Raw genomic sequence first — 27,164 nt, forward strand, 5'->3', positions numbered from 1 at the left:
TTTCAGTTGTGCTAGTACTTTTTTATTAATGTCTCATTGCAGACAATTGGTAGTTGTCATATATGTGATGGGGAGCAAATTATGGTCCATGTTCATTCTTGAAATATCTCTTTCCAGCAAATCATTTTTCAAGTCATTTCACAGTTGGAATGGGGACTTCATAGGGCTCCTCGATAGAACCCTGTTAAGACATCCAGGTGCCACATGACACAATCTGAACAAAACAATAAGTAATAATCTGTATTTGTGACCGCCAAAACTGGTGCAGATGTTGGTGTGAATGTTACACCATTCAGTGAAAGGGATAGCAGTGTGATTCTCATGTGGCTAGCCTTTAAGTAATTCATAGGCTGTTTGATGTGATAATTGTGTGTGGCAAATGTGTACATACTTATTGCTACCCTCTGTTACTTAAATATTTGAGTTCTCTGGGGAAGATAGGGGTCACGTTGAAAATCTATCAGCCGGAATGATTGTGGAAAGGTCCTGAGATGTACAGGGCACGCTGCATAGACAGTGAGATGGATCTTGTAAAAAAAAGTTCACTGATATAAAAAAAATTAGATCATGAGTTGCTGCCATTCCAAAGTTGGGGCCTCACACTGGAGACCAATCCATCTCTACGATTGCCAAGGTAATAGCGGTACATATAGATGAACACAGTCCTGCCAGACATAATCTGTTGGTAGACTATATTCTCTCAAAGCAAGATAGGAGGGGGTAAAAGGAGGGGGTAGAGGGAGATCTCATTGGGCTGGGAGAGGGAGGCGGAGAGCTCTGTGCTTGGTTGTCTGTAAGGGTGTTAAGCGTTCGACATGTAGGAATTGCCCACCATTTGTTGGGTTTGAGAGAGCAGGGGGACATCTACTGGTGTGTGATAGATTGCTCCAGTTCATATGATGGGTGGGTGGGGGACTGAGCAAAGCTGTACTAATGTGCTGCTGGTAGTCAATGTGGCGGGAAAAGGTAATCTGTGCATTTAACCTAAGGAGGTTAAGTTTGGTCTGCATGGGATCTGGGCAGGCTGATGCCGATTTTCTTCATCTGGCATGGCGGTGTGCAGGTGTATATGCATTTTGGCCCAGGGTGGTGAGTGTGCTTACTGACGTTGTGCTGGAACCTGGGCACTGTGCTCCGGAAGTCTGCCTCCTAGGATGTCAAATGTTCTTATATAGCGCCTTTTCACCGAAAAGTCTCAAGGCGCTTGCTTTGGGAACCCGTCCTGGCTTTTCCCTGTGAGATAACCCCTACTGGGCATCCCCAAGGTGAAAGCCAGGCAACCCGCCGCGGGGAGCCGTAGTGGAGATTAAGCAAGCTATTGCCCAGAGTTAGAGTGTGAACCCGTGATTCGAGTAAGCACCGAAGCGAGAATTATAGAGTCCGTGGACATTTTGGGCTCAGACCCTGCCGCGTCGGGAATTGAACCCTGGTCCCGGGTTTGACCTCTGCTTCAGGGTCTGCCTCCTCTAACCAGTGAGCCACACTTCTCCACTTCTTCAGGATGTGTGGGGAGCCTGAAGCCCTGCAACCGAGCCTAGTCACGGTCTCAACCTTGTTGGCTAAGAGGGCTGTAGCGCTATGTTGCGGGGGGGGGGGGTGGGGCAAAAACCACTCCTGCTGTAAAAAAATGGATCCGAGATTTACTTTATTGTAGAGACCAGTTAGAGGCATATGCGGAAGAGCAACCTGAGACCTCGCGTCACAAAGATTTTTGGGCCCCGCTAACTGTTTATCTACTTAGCCATTTTGACCTGTAATATATTTATTAACTATCTGTGGGCCTTTGCTTGGACTTTGTTCGCCTGAACTTGAAACTAGCTCTTTTACTAGTGTTTATGATGTACCACTCATATGTACTTGTGATGCTAAGGATTCATTAAAAATGAACAATGTACTGTCATCTGCTATGCCGTGGGGGTGGTTCATTGTTGGATATTGCTCATAGATTATTCACTAGGTTATGACTATAACAGAGGTACCCCTACTACAGAACTGGAGTTACCGGACAGAAACTACTCCATCTCATCGTTGGTTACTGTTCTAAATTCCGTGAATACTAGAGCACAGGGGGATCGCAAATTTACCGAAGCATGTGTATCCGATCTGATACTGTTGTTAAAAGTGACCTAGATTTGCTCAACTTTGTTTTGAAAATGCTGGGCTATTGAATTACAAAAGGCTTAGGACTATTCACATTTTTTTCTGTGAGTACAGACAATTTGGTTACCACCTGGAAAAGTTCCTTAGTGGAGATTTATTCCTCCTCGATTTGTTTAGCATAGTAAGCATCAACATCTGATTTTGTGGGAGTGGCAGCACATGGAGAAGGGCAGAGGAGGGGAGGGGGCGGGGGAGGGGGCGGGGGCTTTGAGACCGTGACACACACTTTCAGATCCACAAAACTGGGATTGTGAAGGCACAACATAAAAGTGACCTGCGAGGCGGAGGTCATTCTTGTTGTGGGTGGCAAGGAAGGCGGTGTGTCAGGGTAGGGGGTACTTTGGTGTGCCACAGGGGAGAACTTGACAGGGTATGTTGCACAGGGTAAAAGACAATCCAGTACGGCGGTTGCAAAGATCCAACAAACTTAAAATTGCACGTTGCCAAATGTTGCAAGGGATAAAAGAGACTCCAGTACGATGATATGTATGTTTCCTGAAGAAATATGGTTATTAGAGTCCAAATGCACTGAATCCACAACTAGCGTACCTTTCAGTGCGGCCAGTCAGCAGGTACTTAACCAATGCTGAAGCAATGCCAGCAAAGCTATTACATATTTAAAAGCACCACACTTTCACTGAAATTATGCAGGCACGAGATAAAGCATATCAAAACCAAAACAAAAAAATTTCACAGAGAACCTTAAACATGCAATGGCAGGCTCTAGGTCGGCGCGCATATGGACATATACTTACTGGTACAACAGGGTGCAAGGGCCTCCAGCAGAAGCCGCCTTGCAGAAATAATGAAAGGGGCGTAGCCTTTTGAAATGGCTACTATGCTGTGCCCAGAAGGAAACCGGCAGGAGAAACCTGTAGAGGACGTGAGGCTTTACTTAAATTGAGAGAAAAATAAATGACGAAACTTGGCCACTCCTAAACAAACACGATGCCCTGCAATATTTTAAGATAGTGTGGCATTACACCCAGAACTGCTGACTTTGGAACTCGAGCCGCTTTGAGCTGACGAGCTCGTGGAGAGGCACCTGCGCGCCTGGAGAGATACTGCGATCAAGAATACGGCAGCCTGCTCAGCAACCCCAAATAATTTTGCCTAATCTCTGCTGATGACGGATAATAATCCAGAAACACGTGTCCAGAGATGGCCAGCACTAATCTGCACCCACCTGGTGAAACACTCTAGAGACTTTCCAAGTGTACTCGCTTGGCGAACTGAACTGCATCTACCATGATGCCTAGGGGCGACTCTGCTGGGAGGTGAAGCAGTGTGCTCCCACACCAGTTTCTTGGCTACTATGCGGTGCCTAGAAGGAAACCGGCAGGAGAAACCTGTAGAGGAGGTGAGGCTTTACTTAAATCGAGAGAAAAATAAATGACAACTTGGCCACTCCTAAACAAACACTGAAGCGATGCCGGTTTCTGGAGTCAAGCTATCCAGGCTGAAGAAGGCTGATAGCCAGAAACCGGTCCTTGGATGCTTGATTCCGGTCTAGGAAAGACACCATAACGTAGAAATATACTATTTTTCTTTGTGGAACAACCTGTTTTGAGTTTTCACTATCTTCAAAAGGAAGTAGAAATGCTATATGGTCTTGGAAATACTTTGATATTGTCAATCCGAAACCCCAACAATTAGTACTTGAAAAAGATAGACATTTGTATGCAATAGATACAATGTAATGCAATCCTAAGGAAGGAAAACAGTGTTATGCATCAACAGGTAAGTACCCGCTTACTTTTCCAGTCTTTTAGGGTTTAGACCAAAACTGGGAAAGGCTCAGTTTGAAGTACGTCCTGCATCAAGAAGCAGTGGGCATTGGTCACATACGTGTTCCTGTTGGGCTTAATTTTCCAATTCAAGATGGAGAATTTCTGAGCAAGGGGTTCACCTCCGCTCCTGGCGACCCTAGGGGTGTGCTGGGTTAAGCTGGACACTCCTACTCACGTTGATTCCCCGCCTGTCCTGATGCCAAAAGTAGGTTTTGGATGGGAGGGTCATTTCCACGAGTTGGAGCTGCCTAAATCAGAGCTTCACAAGTCTCCGCCATGTGTTGCTGTTACTGCTAAGTAAGGGGAGGTGTGAAGCACCTCCACCCGAGCAGCCTTTGTTACTCACCGCCGAGAGCACATGAGGTCTAAACCTGGCTGGTACAGACCAGTCGGCTAATGCACTAGAAGTTGGTCGTTTTTCAGGGGACATCTCTGAGATGCTTTCTGAGTGCACTTTAAAATAAAACTAACCCTGGCATCTGGGTTTATTATGCGGAGATGTTTGGTACCACACAGACTTCCCAATTCTCAGTAAAGCCATCATGGAGCTGTGAAGTTTGTAATGACAAGCTCCCAGCCCATGTACTCAAGATGGCTTCACTGCACTTACACAATGTCTGTGAATGGCACAGACTCTGTAGGGGCATATTGCTCATGCAGCTATGCCCTCACCTGTAGTGGAGTGCACCCTGCCTTAGGGCTGTGAGGTCTGCTAGTGGGGTGACTTTTCCATGCCACAGGCAGTGATGCTGGGCATGGTACACAGGGATGTATACTATGTCGACACTTCAGTTTGGTCAGCACCAAAACCTGCATCTTGCAATGGCAGGTGAGTGGTTTCTGATGGTGGCATAATACATGCTGCATCCCTCACAGGCTCTTTTTCATCACAAGGCCCTTTGTACCAGGGTTACCTTTTAGAAGTGACTTGCATGTGTCCCAGAGGTGTGCCATGTGTGTGAACAATGGTAAAGTTTTGGGAAAGAGTACAGGTGCTGGGGCCTTGATAACTGGGTGCCAGCCCACTCTGTCGAGTTAGCATCCGATATCTGGAAAAAAGTAAGTAGGTAACCATGCAGAAGCTGCCCTTGGGGAAAAGACAGGCTAGCTGTGGAAGAGAGAAACATTATTTTGCTCAAGAGCTGAGCTTTAAGGAGCTGGATTTAAAGTAAAGAGGGCTGAATCTAGCCCAGAAGGTGGCAGCGTTTCATCAGTACACTCAAAGGGAAAGGTAGACATGCCCAAAGTTCTGGTGTCTGATTATGGAGTAGGAGATGACCTAGATCAGTGGTTTCAGGCCTGTGAAATTGCTTTACAGATGCATAGGATTCCAGAGAGGGACTGGGATGCTGGTTTATGGAAGCAAATCTAAGGAGAGGGAGGGACACCTTATTGGCCATAGTAGATGAGGACAAGAGAAGGTACCCTGTCATGAAAGAGGCCCTGGTCAGGAGATATGGTTTGGCCCCGAGAAATATAGGCAACAGTTTAGAGCAAGTGAGAAACTTGGTCCTCAGACACAGTTGTGTGTGGATACCTACTGCAGAGCACTGGATGATTGGGTGAAGGGCAGTAAGGTAACAGAGTTTCAGGGGCTGTACAATTTGATTGCATAAGGGCACGTTTAGTCTGTTTTTCAGAGCTGCGCCAGCACTTGATTGATAGTAATCGGACTGACCCCAGGAAGCTCGCTAATGAGGTGGACCTCACAGGCACAAATATGGTGACCATCACATCGAGATGCTGCAACATGCACCTCCGGTGGCTCAGCACCAGGTTCCAAACGAAGTTTAATGGGGGAGACTCTACCAAGGATGGGCAGGGTCCCCAGCAATAGGAGGTGGGGGAAAAAACAAAATGTAATGAGTTCTCTAAAAGGCCCCAAACTAGTTTCCAGAGTAAGGTTTCCCACCCCCCAGTCATAAAGAAGAGTGGGTTCCCTTCAGGCTAGCCTGCGGGGAAGGGACCTCCTGAAGTGTTTTTTGCTTGTAATCGGGTAGGGCACCAGAAGGGAGATCCCAAGTGTCTCAAGTGGACACAGCCCCTCGCCGGTGGGCAGTCACTGGGAATGGCTATTGTAGCACTTGGGGGAGGAGTTGGCCCCAGCTAGTGGCGGGGAGCCCGCTGAGATAACCCTTGTCTCCCTTGATGACAGCGGAATGGTCCAGCGAATCCTCATGCCTGACAACACTAAGAAGTACAGACATTGGGTGGTCATCAATAGGAAGACTAGGAGCTAGTACGATAACTAACTGGTGTCATCTGTTGTCTGAAAAGCAGGTAGTCCCCAATGTGGCTCGCTAAGTAGTTGCAGTAGACAACAGGTAGCGCCAGTTTGTGGTGGCTCAGGTTCCCTTTGAATGGTGGCATCTCTGGTTCCTTGACGGTAACTGGGAGTCCTTCCATTGTTGTTGATTTTTCTGCCGGGCAATGACCTGGAGCATACCACCTGGCAGGAGTTGAAGCTCAAGTCGCACTCAGAGATGTTGGTATTGCCAGAATGGGTATGCCTGACCTCACAGTCCATGGCCACCAGAGAGGGTGATCATGGACTGAGTGGTCGCTCCCCAGTGTCCTCCTGCTGTGTCACTCGGTATCGTTGCTGCTTTCATTTGTTTATATTTGTGCCAAATAATTGCTGCCTGCTGTGTGCCTAGCTGCCTAGCTGCCGCTCTGATAATTTAGCACTTTACAATTTAAAAGCGCCGCTTTTTCTGTTAGCGCGTTTCCGCTGTGCTCCCCCCTCCTCCTCCATTTTGTTGGTGTTGTTGTTGTGGTCATCGATAGCTCGCCCCGCCTCCCAGCTGAGACGCCCTCCCACTGACCATTACAGCGCTCCACCACCGGAAAGCGCTGTGACTCGCTCCTCTCCCTTGGGCTGAGTGGTCGCTCCCCAGTGTCCTCCTGCTGTGTCACTCGGTATCGTTGCTGCTTTCATTTGTTTATATTTGTGCCTAATAATTGCTGCCTGCTGTGTGCCTAGCTGCCTAGCTGCCGCTCTGATAATTTAGCACTTTACAATTTAAAAGCGCAGCTTTTTCTGTTAGCGCGTTTCCGCTGTGCTCCCCCCTCCTCCTCCATTTTGTTGGTGTTGTTGTTGTGGTCATCGATAGCTCGCCCCGCCTCCCAGCTGAGACGCCCTCGCCCCTCCCCCTCCACTATCCATATATGACAGGAGTTCCTGCGCGCAGCGTCTACGCGCAGCGTTCGCGCCCAATCCGCGCCGAAGGTGCGCCAAAGGTAAGCCCGTCTACGCCCGTCCGCGTCTGGACCGCGCCCAGCGCCAGACCCCCTGGCCCCCGTCCCTCCCAGCCCCCCCGCATTACCTACGATGCCGCCACCCTCCTAGCCCTTAACCCCGGCCGCGCACCCAACTGCGTCCAAGCCGCCCCTGGACAAACGCATGGACCTTTCTCCTGCTTCTCCTGCAAATTCAGCGGCACCCTCAACATCTCCGCTACGACCACACCACAGATTCCCGACCCCAACCACCTACAATGCATCCTTCTCAACACCCGATCAGTCCACAGGCACGCCATTGACCTATGGAACCTACTAGACACCATTTCGCCGGACATCGCCTTCCTTACGGAAACATGGATGAATGCTTCCTCCGCACCAGACATCACCATTGCCATCCCTGAAGACTATAAGATCACTCGTAAAGACCGTACCAGCCACACAGGAGGAGGAATCGCTATCGTCCATAAGAAATCAATCCGCATCTCAACCAGCTCTGACGCCAACCTCACCAACTCCGAACACCTTCACTTCCAGATCCACATCGACCCCAAGACCACACTCAGAGGCACCCTCCTCTACAGACCACCAGGACCCCGTGCAAAATTCAGTGAAGACATCACGGACTTCATCACTCCACACGCGCTCCCCTCCAAAGACTACATCCTTCTGGGAGACCTCAACTTTCACCTCGAAAAGATCAACGACCGCAACACCGCCATCCTCGTGGACAACCTCGCCAACCTCGGACTCAAACAACTAGTCACTTCCCCCACCCACATCGCAGGTCACACACTCGACCCCATCTTCACATCCAGCAACCATGTCTCCTTCAGCCACACCACTGACCTCCTCTGGACTGACCACAGCTGCATTCACTTCACCTACAACAAACCAAAACCCAGCATCCACCTCCAACCTACCCTGCAAAGAAACTGGAACAAAATCACCACGATCCAAATCTCCGCATCGCTCCTTCAAAACACCCCAGCCCTCTCTTCTAACGCTAACGAAGCCGCCGCCAACCTCACCCTATGGTTATCCAACACCGCTGACACCTTAGCACCACTGAAAAAACGTCAAAACAAACCTGGCAGCAAGAAGGCCCCATGGTTCAACGATGATCTCAAGAAGTCCAAGAAACTCTGCCGCTCCCTTGAAAAGGCCTGGAAAAAAGACCCAACCACCAGCACCAAGGACGCCTTCAAAAACGCCACCCGCATTCACCACCAACTAATCCGAAAAGCCAAGAAAACAGCATTCAAGGATCGACTTGACGACAACGCTCACAACAGCAAGGAACTTTTCAACATCGTCAAGGAATTTTCCAATCCCTAGCCTCATTTTTCCACAACAAGATTGCAGACATCCACAACAGCTTTGACAACCAACCCGGAAACCAACCCACCCTACCATTTGCTGATCATCTTCCCCCCGTGAACACCCTTAACGACTGGAACCCTATCTCCACTGAGGACACCATCCGCCTGATGAATTCCATCCACTCAGGATCCCCCACAGACCCATGTCCTCACCACATCTTCAACAAAGCAGACTCTGTCATAGCACCGCACCTCCGAGACGTCATCAACTGCTCATTCAACTCCGCCACCTTCCCGGAAGACTGGAAACACGCTGAACTCACCGCCCTTCTGAAAAAACCCACAGCGGACCCCACCGAACTCAAAAAATACCGCCCCATCTCGCTTCTTCCATTCCCGGCCAAAGTCATCGAGAAAGCTGTCAACAACCAGCTCGCCGCCTTCCTCGAAGCCAACAAATCCCTCGACCCCTCACAATCTGGCTTCCGAGCAAAACACAGCACTGAGACCGCCCTCATCGCAGCAACAGACGACATTCGAACTCTACTGGACAATGGAGACACAGTCGCCCTCATCCTCCTTGACCTCTCTGCAGCATTCGACACAGTCTGCCACAAAACCCTTTTACAACGCCTCAATAACATCGGAATCCAAGGAAAAGCACTTGAATGGATCACCTCGTTCCTCACCGGAAGAACCCAGAGAGTCCGCCTTCCACCATTCAAGTCCGAGGCCTCTGCAGTCATCTGCGGCGTACCACAAGGATCCTCACTCAGCCCCACCCTCTTCAACGTATACATGAGCCCCCTCGCGGCCATCGCACGCCAACACAACCTCAACATCATCTCTTACGCGGATGACACTCAACTGATCCTTTCTCTCACCAATGACCCCAGCACCGCCAAAACTAACCTACACGAAGGAATGAAAGAAGTTGCCGAATGGATGAAACAAAGCCATCTGAAACTGAACTCAGACAAAACAGAAGTCCTCATCTTAGGTACATCCCCCTCTGCATGGGACGACTCCTGGTGGCCGGAAGCCCTCGGAAAAGCACCCATCCCGACAGACCACGCACGGAACCTAGGCGTCATCCTGGATTCTTCACTCTCAATGAACAGACAAGTCAGCGCCCTATCCTCTTCCTGCTTCAACATTCTTCGCATGCTCAGAAAAACATTTCGCTGGATCCCCTCCGACACAAGGAAAACAGTCACCCACGCTCTGGTCACGAGCCGACTGGACTACGGAAACACCCTCTACGCAGGTACTACCGCAAAACTCCAGAAGAAACTCCAACGAATCCAAAACGCCTCAGCCAGACTCATATTAGACATCCCACGCAACGAACACATCTCTGGTCACCTTAAAGACCTCCACTGGCTACCCGTCAATAAGAGGATCACTTTCCGACTGCTTACCCACGCACACAAATCACTCTACAACATCGGTCCAGAATGCCTCAACTCACGACTGTCCTTCTACACCCCCTCCCGCCAACTACGTTCTTCCAGCCAAGCCCTCGCCACTGTACCTCGCATCAACAAGACCACCATGGGAGGCAGATCCTTTTCATACCTGGCTGCTAAAACATGGAACTCACTCCCCGCTTACCTTCGCCTTACCCAGAACCACCTAGCATTCAGAAAGCAACTTAAAACGTGGATATTTGACAAGTTATCCAGTATTATGGGTATCTTTCATAGATTCACATGCCTGAATCATTCCCCGTCGTCGGGGTAGGAGTCCCCGGTAAATAACAATAGTAATGTCACATAGACATATACTTAGTACTAGGCCAGAGGCCTCACATTAGTAGCCTATCTAGGTCCTTATGTAAAAAGGACCAAACTTTGGCCAGGAGCCAATCAGCTACCATCACCCTTCTCACCTTCCTGGAAGGAGCCCAAGTCCCTCAGATTTTCTACCGCACGTCGTGCAGAGGAGTCTCCACTGAGCTCTGCTCAGGTTTTTTCCTATATCTTTGGTTTTTTGCCTACTATTTCTTCAGAGTCAGTTGGAAAAGGAGTATTAGTATTTAATATGTCTACTACTCCTAAAAAAGGTCTTTTTAGGCCATGTGCCTCATGTAGTAAAATGAGGTTACACATAGAGGACAAGCATGAAGAATGTTTGTACTGCCTCTATCCTCAGCATTCTGCCAAGGAATGTAAGATTTGTTGCACTCTCCCGGTCAAGACATTGAAAGACAGGGAAGGGCGACTGCTTCTGTGGCTCCAGAGACTGAAGGACAAGGACCAGGTCTCCTCAGGTGAGAGTGAGTGTTCCTTCAGAAGTTTCCACTCCTCTCCTAAAAGGCCTCGACAGACATCTCCAGGTCAGTCTGCTGTGCCTCCTCACAAGAAGCCAAAATCTATGGAGGGTCATCCTAAGGTCAAGCCTTCTCTTCAGATGACAACCTTCAAAAAGCCTGCTGTGGTATCTTCTGGCCTGCCTGTGACGATGTCGACAGTATCCATTTCGACATCCACGGCGTCTACTTTCTCCATGGCTTCCACTGCCACAACGTCGTCGACGATGGGTAGGTCAATACCTTCTGTTATTCCTCTCACAAAACCGTCGACGACGCTCCCGTCGACGTCTGCTTCATCGTCGACGAAGGCAAGGCTTCCAGCGTCGACGAAAAACCCATCGTCGACGTCGAGTTCATCGTCGACGAAGACTTCATCGTCGTCGAAGCCACCGTCGACGAAGACACCGTCGACGTCGAGACCGTCGACGAAGACTTCCTCGTCGACGAAGACTACACCGTCGACGACGGCACCGTCGACGACGGCACCGTCGACGACGGCACCGTCGACGAGGACACCGTCGACGAGGACACCGTCGACGAGGACACCGTCGACGAGGGCACCGTCGACGACGGCACCGTCGACGAGGACACCGTCGACGACGACCCCATCGTCGACGAGCCCGTCGACGACGACACCGTCGATGAAGCCATCGTCGTCGACTTCTGCAGTGTCGACGCCGCCGTCGACGAGGGCATTGTCGTCGACGTCGACGAGGACATCATCGACGTCGATGCAGTCGACGATGAAAATGTATGATCAAATGTCAACTATTGTAGACGCTCCATCAGACGCTACAATGAATCTACACTCAAAGGGCTCTCCATCACTGAAGTATTCCTATACCCATTTTAAGATGTCATCATGCATGGTGACACCAGAGATGACTTCACCTAGCAAAGTCCAGCAACTGCTGCCAACGCAGTTTCTAGAAGCAGAAGACCCTGACGTGGAGAACATGTTTCCCATAGCATCCAGTCCCTCTCATCTTAACATCAAGGTTCATGAGAGTTCAGACTGTGAAGATCTTGAAGAGGTGACAATTCAAGAAGAAGTTCGACAGCATACCACTGTAAAAGTATGAAAATTATTAATAGGGACTATGAAGAACACATACAAGGTTTTCAAAAGAATAGTGGCTTTATTGCCAATTAAAGCTGCAGCTTGAGACAATTTGCAGGTTTGCAAAGTGATCTGGTTTCACAGAGAGAATTCAGGCTTTATATATGTTCACAATCTCTTGACAGGTTATTCATTAACTATTACATCATGGTGGGACCATGCTAGGATTAAATCCACGTGTACATTACAGTATCAAGGTGCATTTCAAAAATATGTCTACGTTCACATTTTACATTATTTGCGACACATCGGACCATGCAGCTACAGGTTAATCTTTAAACCACCATCTCGTGTCTTTTCAGCCTTGCCTTGGCCAGTTATCTTGAAATGTACATATTCAATGTTGATCCACTTATCGGCAGAGGCCCGTGTCAGCCTTGCCCTCGTTGGTTATCTTGAAATGTACATTTCAATGTTGATCTACTTATCAGCAGTGGCCCGTGTTTTCTGCTTTCTCATACAATGACGCACTTGCTATCTGTGCTGGGCACACACTTTGCCTCTTTAGGCCAACAAGGCACGGGCAGGCCGAACTTATCACATTTTAGGTCAGCGAGCAATTCCTGGAAAAAGCTCGCTGAACTGACTGAACTGTATCTGGTACATAGGTGAAAGCTAGTGAATTATTAACAATTTGGAGTTTCAAACAGAATGGGCACGCACAAGCTCATCTGTCTTTCTTTGCTGGTTTTCAGCTGAATTTCAGACAACTTAAGTTAACCCCTTGTGTACCAGCCGTGCACCATGGAGCAACATTTCATCATAATAATGGGATCTGTTCATTTGCAAGCAGGTTACAGACAGAAATTAATATAAACTGCAGTTCAATTCAATATTGTAATTTTTCATCTTTGACAAATCGACCCTTTGAACCTCAGTTTAAAATAATTTCATCACGCAGCAGATCATAATTAATAATTATATTGTTCATTCTTCTCATCGTCAGAAATGTCTATGTTCATTAACTCAGTAGTGACTGTTTGCATCAGCATCCTTTCTTTTTCCTTTAATTTTCTCACTTGGCATTTTGTCATCTGTCCCAATAGTTGACAGCACATTGGCAGGCAATTAACTAATAGACAACAGCCTATTATTAGTAGGAAAATTGTTATGAATACCATCCCTATCTTCCAACCCCATGCGCTCAACCAACTCCAAAGTGAACCTCCTATATCCCATGTACCAGAATCCTGATGTGCTTCTACACCTATATGATGCAATCTTTTTATTGCTTCCCTGACAGTAACAGAGGAGTCCGGGACATAGGTGCAACAGGACGCCCCTATAATTGCACAGACTCCTCCCCTTTCTGCTAGCATCATGTCGAGGATCATTCTGTTTTGTAACGAAACTAATCTCACAGCTTGAAGCTCTACTGTAATATTTTCAAGTATGCTAGTTGTTTCATTTATTGTTGCTTCTAGTAGCCTGGATAATCTACGTATATCTCTGGAGTTGATAGCTGGACCAATCCATGGTATCACTCCTTTAAATATATCACCCGCTATCTGTGATGCTGTATCTCTTTGATCCACATCCACACTTCTCCTGCCTCTCCGTGGTGCATGTCTTTGCATGTCCCTTCGAACTTCTTTTGTGTCTTTTATTGCTATAGCAGGTAATACAAAACCTAGGTGACAACAACCACCCCAATTTGTTGGAAGCCATGTATAAGCCTTTTCTCCACAAATGAAATAAATTGAGTCACCTACGTAAAGTGGAATGCTAATATTTCCGGCCGTCATTTCAAATGTCATGTTACAATTTGTACTATTTCCTACCTGATAGGTCCCATTACTTTTAATACATATACTCCCTATTGCGTTGTGTTTTCTTAATTTTAACTTTAAAAATGGTATATTCTTATTTGCTTCTTTTGATGGGCCTGCTATCCCAATGCTTGTATTCTTATTTGGAAAGAGCGGGGTAAAGATGTCAGACAGGGGAAATGTTGCATTTGGTTCTATCACTTCCGTGCAGTTTCCTAGTGTCAGAATATCTGCCATATATTTGTTATATAATGTTCCTGCAGGTGGGGCCATAGTTGCCCCTGCACCAGCAGTACTTTTCTTTAAGTTCTGCAAAACAGCTATCAGTTCTATTTTTACTATTGTGATGTAAATGGCATAACAGGATGCTGCAAACGGTAGTGGGACTTGAACCAGGGGCAAACTTTGGTCTACAGAAGCTGGGAATTGCAAACATATCCAGCAATCTCCCCTTGTTAATATCTTATTGGTATGATGCATCAAAGTCACAAAGGAATTGTGGTGCATATCTTCTCTGTGGGCTATTTCTTCAGGTGACAAAGTGTATGCAGGTATTGTAGCAGGTGTTGTTGGCGTTGAGATCAACTTTTCCATGGGATAGAACACATCTAATAGATATACAGTAATTAATGCTAATAATAACAGACAGAATATCACCCCAGATATGCACATTTTAGACTTGTACCATTTTCTCTTCATTTTTAGAACTGTATTTTCCCTATCCATATCTATCTATCTATTCTTATACTTTCTTTAATTGGATGTAGTGCTATTGATGACACTATGTTGTGAATTATCACTATGAATCTTTACTATAATATAGGCTAAACACACAAAAAGCATAAACACATATAAGGTGAGACTGTAATATAAAATATATTGCGAACAGCTATTCGTTAATATTTCAGATGGTCTCTGAGTATTTCTTTGTACTTCTCTCCTCCCAAAGATATGCATGTGATTTTTGAAAAACACGACCCTTTGATCATAGATATCACTTGTTAGTGCAACCACATTTATATTTACAGGAGTGTCCACTATACCTCACTCCAAATGTATCTTTCTGAAGCTGGTTATCCTGATGATCTGGAAACAGTCCTTTGCTGGTTGCTGCAGCAGCACGGGTGCTCGCAGTGACAGAAGGACCCGCAAATTCCTTCTGGATCCGTTCAAGTCCTTTGCTGGTTGCTGCAGCAGCACGGGTGCTCGCAGTGACAGAAGGACTCGCAAATACCTTCTGGATCAGTTCATCTACTAATTACCGCAGTGGCACGGGCACTATGCAGTTACAGGAGGACTCGCAAATACCTCCTGGATCAGTTCATCTACTCAACGTTGTATTGGCCCACTTTTTACTAAGAACTTCCCTAATGAATTGTTGTAGTCTCTTCCTGTTATGCAGACAGGTTGTTATTCCTGGTGGTAGTGTGCAATACACCCTATTTTATTTTTCTCAGTCAGCAAGTACTCTATTCAAGGCTTCTTGTAATGCTAGACTATTCAAATCTTGCATTAGTTGGTATTCTAGCTGACTAAATACTTCCTCAAGGTAACTGAGTGCGACTTCGTTGTCTTCTTCACTGCTATTCTCAAAGTCAAAAATCGTTGTCAAGATATCTGTTAGGATAATATCTAATAGTAGTACTTCATCTATTTCTTGCAGAAGATCAGGTACCAGAATTACTGACATTTCATCTCCTTCTTCTTTGTAGATCTCAAATTGTACCTTTTTTCTTCTTTGATCAGTTCTGGTGTTGGCATGTGCTGCTGACCTGGGTCTTGGCTGGATGCAGTCTCAGGAGGTGCCAATTTTATATGGCTGGCGTGGATCCAAGATTTGTTGTTGGTGCACTTCACCGCTGTCTTTGTTGCGAGCAGCACCTGCTGCGGTCCCTTCCAGCGAGCTTGGAGACAGTTGGACCTCTGGAATGCTTTAATGAGCACCCAGTCCCCGGGCTTGAACTTGTGCCCCTCGACCTGCAGCGGCTCTGGAAGGGCTCCCTTCACGTGCTGGTTGATAGAAGCAAGAGTACGTGTAAGTGACATGCAGTAATCATTCAACAGTTCATTCGTCATCATAGGCAGAGCATTTTTGTCTGGAACTCCCCAAGCTACCATTGGCAACCCAGTGACGATTTCGTGCGCACTGAGTTTGGTCTTGGCATCTGGTGTGCTCCTCATGCTCATTAGGGCAATAGGTAAGGCATCCATCCAGGTCAATTTTGTGTCAGCACATATTTTTGCTATCTTGGACTTAAGGACGCCATTTTTTCTTTCCACTGCACCAGCGGCCTCTGGATGATAGGCACAGTGAAGCTTCTGCTGTATTCCCAAGGCTTTGCATGTAACCTTTATTAGTTCATTACAGAAGTGCCTGCCATTGTCTGAAAATATTGTTTTTGGGACCCCAAAACGTGGGATCAGTTCCTTTATCAAGCACTTGGCTGTTGAGATGGCATCATTGTGTTTCACCGGATATGCCTCTATCCACTTTGAATACATGCACACCACCACCAGGATATACCTATACTTATTTGTAAGGGGCATCTCCACATAGTCTATTTGCAAGGCTTCAAATGGCATTGTTGGTTTCTGAAAGTGGCCTTTGGGTACTGGAGCAGTCTTACCCACATTGTACTGTGCACATACCATACATGTTTGACATATCTCCTGTGCTGTTTTTCTTATGTTCTTGTTCACCCAGAACTTGTCCATGCAATTTACAATTGCATCTCTACATATATGTGCTGGGCCATGCATGGCCAAACACATAGAGTAGACCATCCTGTCTGGTAACATGTATTTATCCTTGGCGTCATTCATCCAACATCCTTGAACAAATGACCCATTCTTTGACCAACTCATCTGTTCTTCTGTGGTTGCTCCTTGCTGCATTAGTCTTATACCTTCACTTGTTAGATCTAGTGACTTCACTTCATCTGGTAATTCTTGGACAGTTAGTACAAGTGCTGAATTATTTCTTGCTGTTTGTTTGGCTGTTATGTCAGCAAATGCATTTCCCTGGCCTACCTTGTCTGTTACTTTTCTGTGGGCGCTGCATTTAACTATGGCCAATTTCTTTGGAAGTGCCAGGGAGTTAAGTAATTTGGTGATAAGCACTCCGTGCTGTATCTTTGTGCCTTGTGAGGTAATGAAACCTCTTTCCTTCCAGAGTCTTCCAAAGGAATGTGCCACATTAAAGGCATATTGGCTGTCTGTATATATGTTAACACACCTTCCTTCAGATAATTCACAAGCTCGTGTAAGTGCCACAAGTTCTGCTGCCTGTGCAGACAACTCAGGTATCTTACAGGACTCAACTACAGTTTTATTTGTTACAACTGCATAGGCTGCTGATGTATTTCCATCCTCTGTTCTAAGGCAGGAACCATCCACCCACAATTCTCCCTCTGCATCTGCATAGGCCATGTCTGTCATGTCAATTCTCCCTTTTGTTTGCTCTTCAGTTAACAAAATACAATCATGGTCTGTGTCCACTAGATCATCAGTGGGAATAGGTAACAGAGTAGCAGGGTTAAGCACATTGCATTTGTGAAGTGTCACATGTGCTGCAAATAAACAGATCTCATACTGCGTGAGCCTGGCATTTGTGAGGTGTTGCGTACGTGTCTTGTTTAGGATCAGCTCTACGGCATGTGGAACATAGACATCAACTTCATGTCCCATTATTATGGTTTCTGCACGTTGTAGTGCTAAGGCGGTTGCTGCAACAGAACGTATACAGGAAGGTAAAGCCTTGGCTACAGTATCCAAGGTGGCAGAGAAATATGCGCATGGTCTTTTGTGGTCACCAAACTGCTGGCATAGAACCCCAAGAGCACTCCCGTCAGACTCATGAACATAGAGTTGGAAAGACTTAGAATAGTCTGGTAGGCCTAAAGCAGGAGCAGAGCAGAGAGCTTGCCGAATGGCAAGGAAGCTTTGTTCATGTTCTGGCAACCACTGGAGGGGTTCGGGCGTGTCCTTGTGGGTCAGGGCCAATAAAGGTTTTGAAATCAAGGAGAAGTTAGCAATCCAATGTCGACAATAACTGGCCATACCTAAAAAGGCTCGCACCTGTTTTTGGGTGCGTGGCACTGGTGTCTGTAGAATCAATTTAATGCGCTTATCATCCAATCTTCTCTGCCCTTTCGACAGGATGTGTCCTAGGTAGGATACTTCCTGTTGAACAAATTGAATCTTTTCTGGTGAAACTTTGTGACCACGTTCAGCTAAGAAATTTAACAAATTAATGGTGTCAGTTGTACATTGTGCCTCAGAGATGCTACCAAGTAGCAGGTCATCAATGTATTGTATTAGCACAGAGTTAGGTGATAAATTGAATGTGTCTAGTTCTCTCTTTAAGGCCTGGTTGTAAATGCTCGGACTTTCTGTGAACCCTTGAGGGACCCTACAGAAGCAGAAGCTTCTGCCGCCTATAGAGAATGAAAAGAGGTACATGCTAGCCTCATCTATTGGGATTGAGAAGAAGGCATTCTTCAAATCCACTACAGAAAAATATGCCATTTCTGGTGACAGTGTTGACAATATTGATACTACATTTGGGACAACCGGGAACTGTGGCACCACTATTTTATTTATTTCCCTCAGATCAACTATGAATCTGTAACTTTTTTCATTAGTATTCCCATCACTCTTTTTTAAGACCGGTAGGATAGGGCTGTTACAAGGACTGCCTGATATTTCTTTAACAATCCCCTCTTTCAGTAAGTCAGCTATTATATCCTGCAATCCCTTTAGACCCTCTGGAGCAATTTTGTACTGTGGTATTCTTGGTAATTTTACATTCTGTTTGACAGTAATAGTGACAGGTGTGATGTTCATTTTCCCTGTGTCATTTTTGTGTTTTGCCCATATCCTTGAATCTATTTGATCCATTATTTGTGCGGCAATATTTTGTATTCCTATTGATAGGAAACAGTTGCCCATTTCCTCTGTCATTGGTCCATCTACTTCCAAGAAAACTCCGTCTGCAGTGCACTTAATAGTGGCATTCATCTTTTTTAGCAAATCCAATCCCAACAAATTAAATGCACATTTGTCTGATATAAGGAATGAATGGGTGTCCTGAATTGGGCCTATGCTGTATTTCAAGGGTGCTGAAATTGGGCTTGTTACAAGTATGTTGGTGAATCCCACTGACTTATTTATTTTTCCCGAGAGAGGAACATCTGGAAACTTTTTCTTGGTCAAGGAGGAATTGGTGGCCCCTGTATCTATTAGTAATTCCACAGGTGTACCTTCAATCTTACCCCTCACATATGGTCCAGTGGGATCTACAGGGATTACCATCCTCTGTATTAACTCTCTCGGGCCCCCCTATTGTGCATAATAGTCCCATTCCCCTTGGGGCCCTTCCTGATATATTCCATCATAAGGGTGATGCACCTGCATTTTTGGTATTTGTTCATTATCAAAGAAATTTGTGTTGGGGGGATACTCTGTAGGGCCATGCTGTGAGTCACGTCCTTGCTGTTGATATCCACCTCTTCCCATGCTCCTTCCCCGGCCTCTTGATCTTCCCATCCCACCCCCTCTTTGTGACTGCTTGACGGGGTGTGGGCATTGAGCTCTCCAGTGATCCTGACCCCCACAATTAAAGCATCCTTGTGTGTGTGCTTGTTCATTTGTGGTGGTATGCTGTGTAGGGGGAGTAGAAAATGACCTTTGTGGGCCCCCACGGCCTCTTCCTCTACCCCTGCCTCTTTGTCCTCTGCTGCTATACTGGTTTGACTGCTGAATCAAAACTTTAGTTTTTAACTCTTTTAATTTGTTATTTTTACTTTCCAACTCCTTTTTACCTAGCATTTCGTAATACTGTGCCAATTGTAAAACTTCTGTTAGTGGTTTGCATGACCAAGTAGGGTTGTACTCTAGAATCCCTTTTTTAATCGATGGTTTCAAATTATTTACAAAACAAGAGACAAGTGCACTTTGTGTTGCTTCCTTTTCAGTATCTAAACCACTTGAAGCTGTGAAGACTTTCTGTATTCTGGCGAAAAACCCAGATACTGTTTCTTCAGTGTCCTGAATGCATGCATTTAATTTTGACCAGTCTATTTGTTTTCTGGGGACCAGTGTATTTACTTTAGCCATTATTTTTGCTGGTAAGTCTCTAATATCATCTGATATGTCCTCTCCTTGTTCCCTTTTTGCTTTAGTAATTTCTTCCCATTTTATTTTTAATACTTCATCATCCTCTCTCCTTATTTTTCCCCAAATGTCTGGTGGCAAGATTATAGAAAACATTTGTTCTATGTCATCCAGTGTGAGAGTGCCAACTCTTAGTATTATTTCTGTCTGTCTGTACCATTCTTCTCTGTCCTGTCTAATGTCTGGAAATTGAAGTGCAAATCTATGTAATTCAACATTTGACCATGGTGTGTGAACTTTAATAGTGGGCTTCCCTTCCTGACTTCCTGGTACTTCTCTTAATGGCAAGGCTCTAGAAGTGGAAAGAGTACTATCTTCCTCCTTTTTACCTATTTTCTTTTTTGTACATTTTTGTTGTAGCATCAGAAGAGTATCTATCCATTCAGCTAATATCTGAACAGCCTCTAATATATCTGTGCTTGATGCCCCTACATCATCTATTGCTTCTGATATTGTGTTGCTATGATCACGGGACAACCTGTCAGGTTGGGGGTAGCCGTCTTGCTCAGGCCAATATTTTTCCCAGTCTTTAAACCAGTTGTAACTTTTTTTGTCTAATTTTTCCAAAGCACTGCGTTGAAGCGCAGGCGTGAATTCTGGGGGGAAGCGACTTTTCGCAGTACGCCATGTAGAAGTACCATTTTTCATAATGTCTATCACCCACTCGTGTATCATTTTCTGTTCTCTTTCTGTTATTTTTGGCCTTAACCCTTGTCTACCAGAGGTAGAGAGAGGTGTTTCTTGTAGTGCTACAGGTACTGTCTTACTAGTTGGTGATGTATGTTGTGGTGTGTGTGTCTGTGGTGCTGATGTAGTTTGCACTGTTTGTGGGCTGTATGGTGGTGGAGTTGTTAACAATGCCTCTATTACAGGGTCTTCTGTATCTTCCTGTTCTAAGGGAGCATTAGGTAGAGTGGGGTACACATCTGGTATGGGCTTGTGAACTGTAAGACATTTATCCATTTCCATTTCTTTTTCCCTACAACTTGTTACACATCTTTCTTTTGCCTTCTCCCTATCATATGCCAAAGCTTTCCCTTTCGTTGTCCCAGGTTCCCCTGGCCATCTGTTAGCGGCATATGATCGCCATGCATGAAATGCATCCCATTGTAATAAACGTACTTTCTTCCCTTTCTTTTCACGTTCCCTTAAACAATCTTCTAAATAAAGCATTTTATCTCTGTCAAATGTCCCATATTCTGGAAACTGTAGATCAGGATTTTTTCTAGTATAATGAGTCCATTGATCTAAGTGCATAGCTGTGTGGTACCCTTTTTTCCGTGCCACGTACCATGCTGGTGTGCCACGAGGAGGTGTTGGTTGAGTGACATCTAAGGCTGTCCTGCGGCCTTTAGCTGTGTTCAAAAATAGTTTGCTAAGCATTTTGAATTTTATTCAGTTACTAATTTAATTATCTTTTCTCTTTTAGCACTTGTAATTTCTTTTTGAAGTGCTTTTAAAATACACTACTGTACACTACTTTACACACTTTTTATACTATTTTTCAAAACTTTTTGCAAGATACAGTTGTATGACCTATTTCAACAATATGCATATGTACTTTTAATTTTTAGACGTCTTTCAAAAGCATGCTATGTCTAAAGGCGACCACCCATGATCCCTTTTAGGAAAGCGACCACCCACGGCCCTTTCTCCTGTCCTTCGGACCCTTTAAGATCTTTCACAGGTTGGACAGTCCTCAGGCACTTATCTTAAAGGCACCCTAAGACCTCCCCTAGAGACCCCTAATGGATCTCAGTTTGTACTTTCTGATGTATTGTAGAAAAAACACTATTTCAATTGACAATATTGAGTTCAGTGCAATGAAGCACTGCCTACCTGAACATTAGACCATTCAGTATGCCGTTGTATGCGTCCTTCTTTGCTGTGGCAACAAAATCACCTGATGGCTCAAGGGAAGCTGGTGGTGTCCTTTGTCAAAGGCTTATCAACGGGAGCCCCGTCATCTGGGCGTGTCAGGAAACAAGTCCTCTCAGTAGCTGCGCAGAATACACCGAGACATCAAGGCTCCTGAAGAATCCAAAGACAGCAGCTCTTTATCCTCTGCAGAGACCATCAGTTCCCCACGAGTCACGGCACCATCTGTAAAAGTATGAAAATTATTAATAGGGACTATGAAGAACACATACAAGGTTTTCAAAAGAATAGTGGCTTTATTGCCAATTAAAGCTGCAGCTTGAGACAATTTGCAGGTTTGCAAAGTGATCTGGTTTCACAGAGAGAATTCAGGCTTTATATATGTTCACAATCTCTTGACAGGTTATTCATTAACTATTACATCATGGTGGGACCATGCTAGGATTAAATCCACGTGTACATTACAGTATCAAGGTGCATTTCAAAAATATGTCTACGTTCACATTTTACATTATTTGCGACACATCGGACCATGCAGCTACAGGTTAATCTTTAAACCACCATCTCGTGTCTTTTCAGCCTTGCCTTGGCCAGTTATCTTGAAATGTACATATTCAATGTTGATCCACTTATCGGCAGAGGCCCGTGTCAGCCTTGCCCTCGTTGGTTATCTTGAAATGTACATTTCAATGTTGATCTACTTATCAGCAGTGGCCCGTGTTTTCTGCTTTCTCATACAATGACGCACTTGCTATCTGTGCTGGGCACACACTTTGCCTCTTTAGGCCAACAAGGCACGGGCAGGCCGAACTTATCACATTTTAGGTCAGCGAGCAATTCCTGGAAAAAGCTCGCTGAACTGACTGAACTGTATCTGGTACATAGGTGAAAGCTAGTGAATTATTAACAATTTGGAGTTTCAAACAGAATGGGCACGCACAAGCTCATCTGTCTTTCTTTGCTGGTTTTCAGCTGAATTTCAGACAACTTAAGTTAACCCCTTGTGTACCAGCCGTGCACCATGGAGCAACATTTCATCATAATAATGGGATCTGTTCATTTGCAAGCAGGTTACAGACAGAAATTAATATAAACTGCAGTTCAATTCAATATTGTAATTTTTCATCTTTGACACCACTGTTCAGCCTATGGTATGCCTTCCGGCGTCAATTGTCTCTGACCTACAGTTTCTGATTTCAGACTATAGGCAAAGATTTCCGTCTTCTGCTCCTGCTTCAGGTGTGCCAGCGCAGCAGGAAGCTCCAACCCCTCAACGTCGCCAGCGACCACCTCCGCTGGTTGTGCATCAGGAGCAAGAGAAATTGCCTCCTCAAATTTCTTCTGATGAGGATGAATATGAGGAAGAAATGAGACATGATGAAGTCCAAGATGAGGAAGGTGAAATACATGATGAGGATTCTGATGATAACGCCAACCAGGATCCGGCATCCCCAGAGCAAGTACAGGATGATTCACCCCCTGAAGATTTAGGGGGATTCCATAATATAGTAGGGAGAGCGGCTGCAAGATTCAACATCCAAATAGCTTCGGAAACGCAGGACTGTTTCCTCCATGACTTTAAGGAATCCTTCAAAAGATCGGTTCGATCCATCCCAGTAATCGATTATATATGGGAGCAAGGACTTAAAATTATGAAAAATCCTTCCTCTCTCATTCCAGTGCCAGGTAGACTTGAAAGGAAGTACAAAGCCCCAGACACTGCTCCCGCATGTTTAACTGGCCAAACTAAACCGGACTCAGTCATATCACAGGCCGCTCAGCAGAAGTCTAGCAACCCGTCAGCGGCAATAACAGCGCCTCCTGATAAAGAGGGAAGAAAACTTGATGCCATCGGCAAAAGATTTTCTTCTATGTCCGCCCTATCAGTCAGGGCTGCAAATTCTCTAGCATTACTAGGTCGCTACAATCGACAGATTTGGGCAGATATAGCCCCATATCTAGAGGAAATCCCAGAAGACCAGAAAGAAGAGGTTAAGAAAATTTTACTGGAGGGCGAACGCTCTGCCTCAGAAATGATCGATGTGGCCTTGGATATCGCTTCCACAGGATTTCGTCAACTGGCAGGAGCAGCGGTTTTGAGACGCCAGGGCTGGCTCAAAGCCACAGCATTCCGGCCTGATGTGCAAGCCAAAGTTCTAGACATGCCATTTGATGGAGAACTGCTCTTCGGTGAACATATCGATGATATGCTGCAAGGTATTAAGAAGGATACCGACACGGCGAAAGCCTTAGGCACCCTACAATACAAAACTAATTCCTTTCGAGGATCCAGAGGTAGAGGGCAGCAGAATCGAGGCAGCTATCAAGGTTACAAGTCCGCTTATAACTCTTCTCAGCAGTACAAGCCTCAATATCAGCAGCGACAACAAGGACGAGCTTCCTACAACAAGTCGTCCTTTCGAGGGAAAGGAGGAAAGAAGGATAATTACAGACGCCAATGACTGCTTTCTCCAGCATGCCTCCACCTCTTCTCCACAATTCGCAGTTGGAGGAAAAATTACCAACTTCCTTCACAATTGGAAGCAAATTACAACAGATCGTTGGGTGCTGCAGTTAGTTCGCTTCGGACACACTTTGGAGTTTGTGGAACATCCTCCTCCGAACCCACCATGTCCTATGCAGCACAAGAATCTACGCCTACTTCAACAAGAGCTCTCTCTAATGCTCCAGAAAAGAGCAGTGGAGAGAGTTCCTCGAGGTCAGAAGGGGAAAGGATTCTATTCCCGATTCTTCCTGGTCAGAAAAAAGGAGAAGAAGCAATGGAGACCAATACTGGATCTGAGAAACCTAAATGTATACCTCAAGAAGCAGTCCTTCCGTATGGTTACCCTCCAGGAGGTACTACATCTACTCAATCCAAAAGACTATATGGTATCCTTAGACCTCCAGGATGCCTATTTTCATGTCCTCATTCACAAGAGTCATCGACAATTTCTGAGGTTTGCAGTGGCAGGCAGGCACTACCAGTTCAGAGTTTTACCATTCGGCCTGAAGTCAGCTCCACGCATCTTCACGAAGTGTCTGTCACCAGTAGCGGCATACCTTCGCCAGCATCATCACCAAGTCTTTCCCTACCTAGACGACTGGCTCATCAAAGCTCCGACTCGGTCAGGCGTAGCCAAGTCCTCTTCGGCCTGCCTTCATCTATTCAAAAATCTGGGCCTAACACTCAACCAGGAAAAGTCAACTCTCCAACCGTCACAACGTCTCAATTTCCTGGGAGCAACGTTGGATACACAACAAGAGAAAGCCTTTCCTTCCAGAGAACGTCAGGTCAAGCTGAAGACCCTGGCTGTCCACATTCAGGCCAAACAGAGAGTCAAAGTTCGACTATTCAAATCATTGCTAGGAATGATGTCTTCCAACATTTTTCTCATTCCTCACTGTCGCCTACACATGCGGCCTCTACAGGAAGCCTTAACAAATCAGTGGATCCAATCTACAGGGTCTTTCGACGACTGGATCAGGATCACTCAGGTCATGAAGAAAGCTCTGAGATGGTGGCTTCTGGGCGACAACTTAAACAAGGGTCTCCCTTTTCTTCTCCCAGTCTCTCCTCATGTGATTACCACAGACGCTTCACTGGAAGGATGGGGGGCGTTCCTGCAGGAACTGCAAGTACACGGTCAATGGTCAGTGGCAGAAAAACAACTCCACATCAATCTGCTAGAGTTGAGAGCAGTGCGCCTGGCACTTCGAGCATTTCTGCCCCGAATCAGGAACTCTCCAGTGCTTGTGAGGACGGACAATACCACCACAATGCACTACCTGAACAAGCAGGGGGGTACTCGATCCAGGACGTTGTCTCGAGAATCTCAGCAAATTTGGATCTGGCTGGTACAACACGACATTTCTCTGCGGGCAGAGTATGTCCCAGGAGTAGACAACACCCTGGCAGACTCGCTAAGCAGGCAGCGTTCACTTTGCCACGAGTGGGAGCTCGACCAGCAGACGCTCGACTCGGTGTTCTCCCGTTGGGGCAAACCTCACCTGGATCTCTTTGCGACGGAAGTGAACGCGAAATGCCAACATTACGCAAGCTGGCTTCCCCAGAAAAGGTCCCTAGGGTATGCCTTTTCGATGACATGGTGCAACGTCTTTGCTTACGCTTTTCCACCGTTTCCCCTGATCCCCAGGGTTCTCCGGAAACTGAAAGCAGAGAGTTGTACCATGATCCTGATAGCCCCAGCGTGGCCGCGCCAACACTGGTATACGGAGCTACACCTTCTATCGCTGGAACCTCCAATTCTATTCAGGACATGCCCACATCTCCTCACAATGAACCAGGGACAAGTCCAGCATCCGGATCCAACATCTCTAAAATTATCAGCTTGGCTCCTGAGTTCAGAGAGTTCCAGGATTTAGATATTCCACAGGAATGCAGGGCCGTCTTAGCCCGGGCTCGGGCTGAAAGTACTAATAAGACGTATTCCCTCAAGTGGAAAAGATTCTGTTTGTGGTGTAGAGCTCAGAATTTACATCCATTCACTTCTACTCCAGCACAAATTCTGGCCTACTTGCTCCACTTAGCCAATTCTGGACTGGCACATGCTTCAATAAAGGTCCACCTGGCGGCCATATCCAGGTTCAGACGATCTTCGTGTGGAGCTTCATTATGGACCAACAGACTAATCAAACAGTTTCTGAAGGGATTATTCAGATCTTTCCCTCCAGTTAGAGCGCCTCCACCTACATGGCAACTAAATGTGGTTCTAGCTCAACTAATGAAACACCCGTTTGAGCCAATCCACAGAGCAGATCTAAAATATTTGTCATGGAAAACAGCTCTTTTGCTGGCGCTCACGTCAGCAAGTAGAGTGAGTGAACTGCAGGCCTTTTCTGTGCAAGACCCCTTCATCCAGTTCAAGAACGACAGGGTCATTCTACGGACTAACCCTAAGTTTATACCGAAGGTTCCGTCCTCTTTCCATCTCAACGAACCTATTGTCCTACGATCTTTCTTCCCGAATCCATCATCTGCGGCTGAAAGATCTCTTCACTCATTGGACCTCAAACGATGTCTCAAATTTTACCTTCACAGGACGGAGCAATTTCGAAAGTCCAACCAATTGTTTGTTGCATTTAGCAGACCCAGGAAAGGCTTAGCCTTAACAAAACAGAGCATTTCCAGATGGATTTCAGCGGCCATCGCCTTCTGTCACCAACAGGCGGGCCACCCTCTGCCTTCAAAAGTACGAGCACACTCCACTAGAGCGGTTTCCACCTCCATGGCGCTCTTTGCTGGGGTATCCATTGTCGACATTTGCAGGGCGGCGACATGGAAGACACCACATACGTTCACGAAGCACTACTGCTTGGACTCTGAACTTATGAAGGATGCAGCAGTGGGACAGGCAGTCTTACGTCCTCTATTTC

At 46.1% G+C, this 27,164-nt stretch overlaps 1 protein-coding gene across 1 annotated transcript in view; it reads left to right on the top strand.

Moving 5' to 3' along the window:
- API5 (apoptosis inhibitor 5) overlaps window positions 1-27,164 on the top strand; it is a 130,467-nt gene that overhangs the window by 78,473 nt on the left and 24,830 nt on the right. The gene's annotated exons all lie outside the window — the stretch shown is intronic.

The sequence above is a fragment of the Lissotriton vulgaris genome, chromosome 2_2, assembly GCF_964263255.1.
Source record: "Lissotriton vulgaris chromosome 2_2, aLisVul1.2, whole genome shotgun sequence".
NCBI classification, from domain to species: Eukaryota; Metazoa; Chordata; class Amphibia; order Caudata; family Salamandridae; genus Lissotriton; species Lissotriton vulgaris.